Here is a 9987-nt window from a genome sequence, read left to right on the forward strand (position 1 = left end):
GTTTTTAATCATGTGATTGGGATCAGGGCATCCCTAGGCGCCAATAGTTATAATTTTTTAGGCTAATGCAGAGTATTACCGTATTTTCCGCACTATAAGGCGCACCTAAAAGCCTTAATTTTTTTTAAAAAAGCTGATGGTGCGCCTTATAATCGGGTGCGCCTTATATATGGATCGATTTTGAGATTTGGTTTCGTAGATGGGGAATGAACTGATAAAGTAAGCCATATTGACATTGAGTTATTGTGCTATTGAGAATAATTATTTGAGTTATTATTGTTATTACTTTGAGTATTACTATATTGTGATTGAAAACGTTTGAAAATGTGGCATTAATTGAGGGTGCGCCTTATATATGGAAAACATTTTAAAATATGTCATTAATTGAGGGTGCGCCTTATAATCCGGTGCGCCTTTGAGTGCGGTAAATACGGTACACATTTTTTACACATTAGGGAGAATAGCAAACGAGTATTGTTATATCACTTGTTTAAATGTTTTTTTTTTGACGTGTACATTTTAGTTAGTTGACCGTTTTTTTGCTAGCTGGTGCTAGCTAAAACAAACAATTTGGTCTATTTAAATATACAATTGATGTAATCTGTTTTTGCTTTGTACTTAGTTTTCAACATAAATACGATAACGAGCAGACGCTTGCCGCAAGCGATACGGTGCATTCGGGATGCATTCCTAGCGCAGGAACTTGCAAAACCACATTAGCATGAGAGGCCTATATTCAAATCAGGCTGAAATTTGATTCGCTGTCCCGCCCTAATCCGTAAGGAAATCATGGCAGTTTGTTTGATGTCAACACTCCATGGCAACACATGCAAAATAACGCTTTTAATGTACCGACATTTCGATAGATTGAATGTTCTCCTAAATGCTGAAGACGTCAGTCAAAGTGATTGTTGTGCGGCGTGTCAGGTGGCGGGCAGGTGGGCGGGAGTCAAGATGGACCGGCGCCGCTTATTGGCGATGACAGGTGACGTTGCCTCTTATTCTAACCGGCGCTTTGTCAAGGCGCCGTGGGAATTTTGAGCAGATTCATTTTCTCTTTTTCATATTTTGACCCGTCAATACGGAGGATAATTTATTTGGGCCTATTCAGGAAATCAGGTTGTCAACACATGACTCACAAGATGTATTCATAACAAAGATTGATGACCGGCTTGGGTACCAAAGTGACAATAAGCTCTTGCTCATCACGCCACAAAGAGAGAGAGAAAAAAAAAAAGCCCTGCGCGAGCTGTGACTAACACGTTGTTGATCGAGTATACCCTGGGCTGTTTTTCTTCTTCCATAATAAAATAAACTCGGCGATGAAATATACACTCGCCATCTTATATTCGATTGGAAAGATGAGACGGGCGCACGGGTGAGGACGTGGCGCTTTTGGAGATTTACTGCGTCGGGTCAAACGGAGTTTGATCAAAAGTCAAAGGAAATTAGGAATCGAGATTGTCGTGGTGATTTATGAGCGCGTTTCCTCAAGGCTGATATGTGTTGTTGTTTTGTGACATCATCACAAAGGAAAAGGGTGACGCTAACCTGAGAACCGGGAAAGTAACTTTGACGCTCAAGGCGAGCAATGCAATGAATGAAATGTCAATAAAATGTTTGAATGCTAACAAAATTAGCATATTGTTGAATACGTGATGGCTAGCATGGAAATTACTTTTTTTTCAGTAAAAAATGACATAAACAAGACATTTTTGCAAAAAAGTGTTTTTCCATCGCTTGTACACAGTTGGAGTGCCTTCACTGTATCCAAATTTAAATTAAAAGAAGAGATAAATCGTTTTAAAATGTGCTTGTTTATGAAAATATGTGAGTGAACTGTAATTCAATTAACAACAAATTTCATTTTATCATAAAATGATCAGACAAGATGGGCGGAGCTCCACAGCCACATCCAGGACTGAAGGATCCAGAAATGCCCACATTCCCAGGTTGTCCAACGTGCAGGTATTAATCCAATCAAAAGGCAAGCAAAGCTGCAATGATTTATGTTAGCTGCTGGCATAATTGATTGCTGTGCGAATTTGTCGATGCTACGGCAAGACTATTTGAGTTTGTTGTCCGTGAGCTATGTACGCATAGTGTAACGAATGAAGTGCTGCCTCTGTGAGTGAAAATGTTTTATTTTCATTGCGGGAGAATACTTTTGTCCATATGCTGGATGGGGTCTGCTGTTGAAGCCCTTGAATACATTATCCATTTGGTATAATAATGATGAAGTGTCCAGGGTTGAAACAGCACAGGTTTGGCCTACAACATAAATGCGAAGCACCCAGCTGCGACCGGAGCCAACAACGCAAAGAATATGGTAATCACACTCCAAAACTATTCCAAAACTCTTTGCCAAACTAAACACAAGAACACCCTGTACTTGAATGATTAATGTTATTTTCTAATGATTTGGAAATTGGCAAAAGAAAAGAGCACCATTCCTCATGCTCAAAAGTAAAGGTTGCAGTCAGCAATTGGGACGAGTCCCAAATACAGCAAAAAGGAAGTGGTTCCAACTCCTGTGATAAAGAAAATATGTGACTGAAGCCCCTTTTTTTGTTGTTTGATCTTCCAAAACACAATGCATCTAAAAAGAACCGCTTGAGGCGGTTTTCTCAGAAGTTTTTACGCGGGGTTAATTCGATCAATTATTTACAGATCTTCAATGATTTATTTCTTTTTCATTCTCTTGACGGCAGTAATCGTTTATGCAATTTCAAGGTTTTGGAAACGGTTTCATTACTGCTGAATCACACTATTAATTGAACTTAATAGGATGTCCTTAAAGGACCAATGTTGGATGCTCAGCTCAAAATTGGTCTGACATTCGGGATAAAAAAAAAAGAGGCCACCTCCTCCATGGTGTGAGTTTCTGGTTGTCAGGAGCGGGCTGTTGGCTTACCCGGGCACCGCCTCTCGCCCATCAAGCATCAGTCATCCTGAAACGCGGACATCAAAACAAACAAGACAGAGGAAATAAGCTGTGGCAGCACATCAACAAACAGCTGTCAAGCGTCCCCGCGTGGCGTGATGGGACGTGCCGCGACGAGAGGAGCCCGGCGTAAATAGGAACGGACGTAGATGGGTTGGGGTGACAGCCCTGGGAAAGGTGTGGGATGGTGGCTTCTTTTGAAGAAATACGTTTGTGGACGCCTGCTGCCAAATAAGATCAGCTTGTCTCGCTGCTTGGCCACCGAATGAGATGATTCCGCTCGGTCTCATAATCTTCCTAATTTTCCTCATTTTATGGTTTGCTTTACTTCCCCCAACTTGGGGATACTACTAAGACATTTTCATGACAATAATATATCATATGCACCCATACTAGTGTATACACGGCATTCTTGGGAACTAATTCATTGCCGTTGATGGCTACAGGTGTCAAACTCGACTTTTACATGGACTTTGAGAGCCACATACAGTAATCCCTCGTTTTTCGCGGTTAACGTGAACCGGAACACCCCCCCGCGATAAGTAAAAAGACACAAAGTAGCGTCAACCCCCAATTTTACTACAGTTACAGTAAAGTATTTACTTAAATCTTAAATGATCACACCTTATGCAGTACAGTAACTGTACTGTTGTCCCTTCCCGTTCCCATCCATTTGGGAATTGTTTCACGCAGAGCCGCGGTTATATTAGCACCCAACGGAAGTCGAATTAGAGGGAAGCTTGTATCTGACCAAAAGATTGGTCAGATTTATTATTACTGTTGTAGAAATGTTACTGTAGACTATTAGGAGTATACATAACAGGCCAAACATCTGGACACACCTCTTTTAATTTTTTAAAGTAGTGATGGGCGCGTTTTTCTTTTGTTATCAGATTGGTTCTTGCCAAAATATGAATCTTAAGAGTTGTCCAGGTATCTATTCATCATTAGTTTTTCATTGTTCGGTGTTGGGCTTGAGGAGGGTCTAAAATAGGCCGGTATTGAATATCCCATTGGAGATTCTCAGTGCGATTCTACAATGCAAATAGTCGTGAAAGTAAAGGAAAATAATTGATAGAGAAGTTGGCCTCGGCTCCAGATCAATTGTGAGTGATCAAGTTCATCCTCATCAGCGCGTGTGCACCCTTTTTAAATAGTGAATCTTGGTAGATATGAGGACATATTAGAGTACTTGTTCCTGCCAAATACATGCATGATAGTAGTGGGCATGTTAAGCCACGCTCTCCAATGCGGCAGCAGAAGAAAGAAGCAGGTTGTTTTTCCAATGAATAGAAGATAATCAGGCAAAAATTGCACTTGTAAGGCTGTCACGAAGCACCACCGGCTGTCCCTTGACAATGTTGCCACGGTGATTGCTTCTTATCGCCATAATGATATCACTGCATATGCAATCTTCCTGGTTGGGCCCCTTGCGTATTATGCTTCATATTTGCTGATTCCAATATTGTGCCGCTGCTATACTTTCCCTTGCAAGATTTTGCTTGCAAAAAAAAAAAAAAAAGGAAACATCCTGTCGTTTTTTTATTGATTACAGTTGAAGCTAGTGAAATAACAAATACTCTTAACACCTTTACAAAAAACATGAATATAAGGAGAATGTAAATGACCTTATCTCATATGTCAGTGGGAATTAGCCGTTGGCTGTTAGCAGCAAGTCCTTGTTGCAGTTAACAGCAGCTCATGTTAGCTGAGGATGTTACGGCATTATTTTCAAGAAAAGAAGCAAGCAGGCTGAACCAACGTCCGAGTCCATCCTTACGCACAGGGATATTACTAAAACAGAGAGGATCATGGAAATGTTATGCCTCCATCTGATTCAATTAGGGGTGCACTGGTTAGAGAATGCTGAAAGGTGTTGTTCCATTTGACTCGTTCATTAATTGTTTTTTTTTTTTTGGGGGGGGGCATATATGCAGAATCATAAACTGAAGGGTGGATCTCAGTTGGCTATTAGCAGCAAGTCCTTGTTGCAGCTAACAGCAGCTCATGTTAGCTGAGGTTGTTATGGCGTTATTTTCAATAAAAGAAGCGAGCGGGCTGAACCAACGTCCGAGTCCATCCTTGTTCACGCACAGGGATATTACTAAAACACAGAGGATCATGGAAATGTTATGCCTCCATCTGATTCAATTACTGGTGTTTACGTTTATGTTGTTACGGCATCATTTTCAAGAAAAGAAGCGAGCAGGCTGAACCAACGTCCGAGTCCATCCTTGTTCACGCACAGGGATATTACTAAAACGGAGGATCATGGAAAGGTTATGCTAATTTGGGGTGCACGTGTTAGAGAATGCTGAGAGGTGTTGTTCCATTTGACTCGTTCATGAATTGCTTTTATACACACAATCACAAACTTGGTGGAACACGGATGGTGCGCAACTTTGGGTATTCACCTTTGCACTGGCGCTGCGTTCACTGACCGCTCACAATGAAGCCGCTTAACCCACAACAAAAGTATAACTTACGGTTATGAACACAAGAAAATATGAAAATCATGTATTTTGTATGGAGAATGTCATTTGAGAGAACCAATTGCGTACTGTAAAGTATACCTTCATTCAAGTAGTTTTCTATTTGCGTATGCATGTTTACCACATGCTCAAGTCTCATAAATATGTAGCCCAGTGTGAAAAAAATGATCAACAGCGCAGTCTTCTCATCAGTGTCACATATTTATCTCGTGGCGCTCAGCGGCGCAAATTAACGCTCTACTCCGCTGGCTCGGACCCGCTGTTGACGTTTTCTTTGTCAGTGACCACACGCGTGAGACATATTTTTCGCTTAAGGAAGTTTGGCAGGCACACTTGACGGCTTTGATCCCTTGAGTTTAATTTGCATCATATTAAAGTCTACGATTTTCTCACTGATAGAACCGTCTGCGAGGAAACAATAATTTGATGCGGTTATAGTTGTTTTTTTTTCTATAAGCATTGATGTTTGTTATTTTTTAAAGGACGCCTTGGCAGATGAAATTTTATGCAGAGCAATTACGCACTTTGGTAACTGACTATTTTTCTTTTTTTAATTGTCATGCTAATATAAATGTGCAAAATCCAACTGTTGTTATTATAGAGTCTTGAGAGAGAGTATGTAATTACTTCTTTTCTTAACATGAAAATTCTTGAAAAAGTTTTGAAATGGTCTGAATGCCTCACTCTTTAATTTGTGTGATGTTGATCCTGAGCATAATATCAAACCTGTTATTAAATTCATTCATTAAATTCATTTCATTTTTGATTTTGCCTCATTTGAACTACCTTACTAAGTTCTAGAGTACCAGACGAGGACATCCTGGCCTTTCCAATAACGTCTTATGGGTTTGGCTGGGATGCAATTAACTTTCCTGTTTGACGGAGACAGAATGGACACAACAGTCAGTACAAATGGAGAAGCTGGATCACAAAAGGAAATTATAAAGCTACAGATCCCTATCTTTGTGTCTACCTCAAGTCTGAGCGTGTGCATGGGCGGAGTTTTTGTTTTACACCTACAAGGGTGGTCTGAGTTCCCCTATGTAGGGCATAGGTGTCAAACTCTAGTCCTCGAGGGTCGGAATCCCGTATGTTTTTGATGTTTCTCTCTCAGACACACTTAATTCAAACGGTTAGGATGATTTTCAAGCTCCTGCTTAGCTTTCTGATGAGCTAATCATCTGAATCAGGTGTGTTGGGAAGAGATTCCTGGAAAACATGCAGGATACCGCCCCTCAAGGACTGAAGTTTGACACCTGAGGCTTAGGAGTTTGTGAAGGCACTTCAAGGAATAGGCATTTTAATTTATTGCTTTTTAATGCCATGGCAAGAACAGTACGTTTTTCTTGTTGATTTAAGAGCAAATTAATTGGAACATGAAGCAGTGTATTGCAAAATCGTGATATTGTGACTCTTTCCCAAAACATCGTATGCGTTTCTTTTGCAAAATCTTATACCAATGCGCATTGTCATTTCATTCACTAGTCACAAATAAATTTTGTATTAGCAGATTGGGGAAAAAAAAGCGTTAAAACTCTTTGGGAACATTTGACAACCTTGACGAGCTATCTAGGCGTCTTTATCACTTGCCGCCATTGTAGCACATGGATAGTTCTAGCCGACTACCCGACTTGGTCAACTTTTTTCACAGCCTAACTCCTTTGGCATCATCAGCCAGGTTGAGCAAAGCGGAGGAGCCCTATTCAACTGAGTCCAGCCTCCAAAGGTAAGCAGACCTGCATAGATTTTTTTCTTGTATTATCACCCCAAAAACTGTTTGAAATTATATATATAAATATATATAGATATATATACTTTAGTTATTCTCAAAAGTGTTCAGCAGGCGATTATGACTCAATTTTGACCAGAAGCACATAGAAGGTTCAGAAAATGGAGAGAGGGTAAAAACCAGGAGTCTGTAAAGGATATGGAGCTAACAAGCTAAAAAAAAAAAATAATTCTCAGAGTTGCCTGGAGACAGTGGCGCAGTTAGAATGCATAAAGGGAGGAAATAAAGTCCTGCTAAGCACAGAGAAAAAAAACAAAACGAAATAGGCGGTAGGGGATATGACTAAGAGGGTGGTGGTGATGCGGAGCCGCTGAGAATAAATGATGGGCGTTTAAGAAGAGGGAAGAGTTTGGAATCAATACGGGCGGCGCAATTGACAATCACAGAGGCAGTGACATTTTGATAAAGCCTTTTTAATGCCGCATGCAGACCGCAATTGTTAGCAAACTGTCGCCGCTATGATACTGTCGTGTGCACTGGAGGTTTGCGAATGACATTTTGGAGCGCCGATCTTTTTTTTTTTTTTAATTACGGAGCAAATCATTTGTGTCCTGTTTGCAGTGTCAGTCAGAGTTAATAGGTGCGTTTTAGTATGTAATCCCGCTCTAATTCCGAGTCTGTGGCCTCACTGGAGTTCTCGTTCGAAAAACTCCAAAATGTGACTTGTGGTGGTGGGATTTGCGAGCTTCCGTAATGCCCCGCAGGTACAATTTTCCACAACGTGGCAAACTCCCTATCTGCTTCCTTCGCCTTCCGATAACTTGTGCTGTAAGCTTTCAGTTAGAAAGTCAAATCCTCTTTTGCTTCTTCTTAATCTTACTTTTCGCACTTTTTACTGGGTTAGCAAAAATCCGAGGAGACTGTATTCCCGACCTCCTGTCAAACGAATAACGATCCTTTTATTAATTTACCATTCTCTCAATCATCCGCCCGGTTTTTACATTGTACGTAACGTTGGTTTGTTTTGTTGCAGTGGTCGTGCTGTTGATTGAGTACATTAAGTCTGAAAGTTCTTCATCAGTCCCGATTCTCTTACCGTACTTTCCGCACTATAAGGCGCGCCAGATTATAAGGCGCACCCTCAATTAATGACATATTTTAAAACCTTTTCAATCACAATATAGGAATACTCAAATAACAATAATAACTCAAATAATAACTCTCAATAGCATAATAACTCAATGTCAACTGTAAACACACAAAAGAAACAGGTAAAGATTACTTCATCAGTTCGTTCCCCGTCTACCAATCCCAATATTGATCCATATATAAGGCGCACCTGATTATAAGGCGCACCATCATCTTTTTCAAAAAATTAAGGCTTTTCGGTGCGCCTTATAGTGCGGAAAAGAACTCATGTATCTGGATCATCCAATTGATATTGTTTGTTAGCTAATTTAAGTTTAGGTTAGTTTCAGATAGTGTTTAATCCATGTTTTTTGTGAAATTAACCGGTTTATCAATAAGCGTAGTTGATACGTTACTGCAAAATTGTCACTGATGTTGATAGTACCTTAATGGCGCCTCACCAGTTTATTCTTACCATTTTGCGTCACATTCTCAGAAAGGGTTTTGTCAAAGGTTAATTCGTGCCCTCCAATTGTTAACCACGGAATCTTTTAAAAAGCTCATTTTGATGGATACATCTTGCAGAAGAGACTGAAAACATTACTCAAGGGGGAACATTCATTCTCGTTCTGTCTTCTGGAGGAAACAAGAAAGGAGAAGCAGACTGCGGTTAATGTGTTTGGCATCTTGTTAGCTGATCAACTGGCCAAGTGTGCTGTTAGCTTATTCCCAGTTTGGCTGGGAGGATAAGCAGTGATTGAATTTGTGGAGAGGTAAAATCTGGGGTGACTGTGGAAGCTCGTAGTTGTTCTGACAAGTTTTGCTGGAGATATCATCCTCAAGCACAGTTGGCGTAAAGTAAGCGCCAAGGGGGATGGGTGAACTAGCATGGACATAACGTGCCTAAGCTAAAGACTAGGCTACCGCTAGCTAGCTTCGTACAAGCCACAGCGGCTGATTGTTTGACAATAATATGAGTCGATAACCTAAATAACCAAGGGAACGTGCATTCAAGTCCATCAAATGTCACAATTGAAGTAGTTAGCATAAATTTCTGATTTCCGGGCCATTTTCATGCAGAAAGAAAACACACAAAAAAGGTACGAGGCAACCGACGTTTGTATTTTAATATAATCTCCGAATCAATTGAAAATATCAACGCTAAGCTGCAGAGGTAGAAACGGCAAAATCCCGTCTGAGCTTGCAGCCGTCCTTCTGCGGCCATGGAAATACCAACCTGTCTTTGTGCTATCATTCTCCTCGGGCTCGTTGATCTTTGCCGTCGCCACTCCGCCGGCTCCGAGTGCGGAATATCAATCAATCACATCAGAGCGCGCTCAGTCTTTGTTCGGCTCTTCTTCTCACTATGGCAATCAACTGATTGGGCTTCATCCCCTTGCTCACCCCGCAGACCTGTGCTGAAATGTCAAGCAAATTAGCAGCTGCTAGTATCCCTTAAAAACTCAAATGCGCAGACTTTCACATCTGCGGGAGCAATCGCATCAACTCTGCTATTGAACGAGGTAAACACACACAACTATTGCACTTTATTGAGCAAGTTCCTGACCAGAAATTCTCTACCCAAGTTCTATAGATGATCTGAATATCATAGAATGGTACAAAAAACGGACTGTTGAATTTGACCTCATTTCAACCATCAAGGGCGTGTACTATATGTCACTTGCTTAAAGGTC

The sequence above is a fragment of the Hippichthys cyanospilos genome, chromosome 12 (genome assembly GCF_059441005.1).
Source record: "Hippichthys cyanospilos isolate Australia breed blue-spotted pipefish chromosome 12, RoL_Hcya_1.0, whole genome shotgun sequence".
In the NCBI taxonomy this organism is placed as follows: Eukaryota; Metazoa; Chordata; class Actinopteri; order Syngnathiformes; family Syngnathidae; genus Hippichthys; species Hippichthys cyanospilos.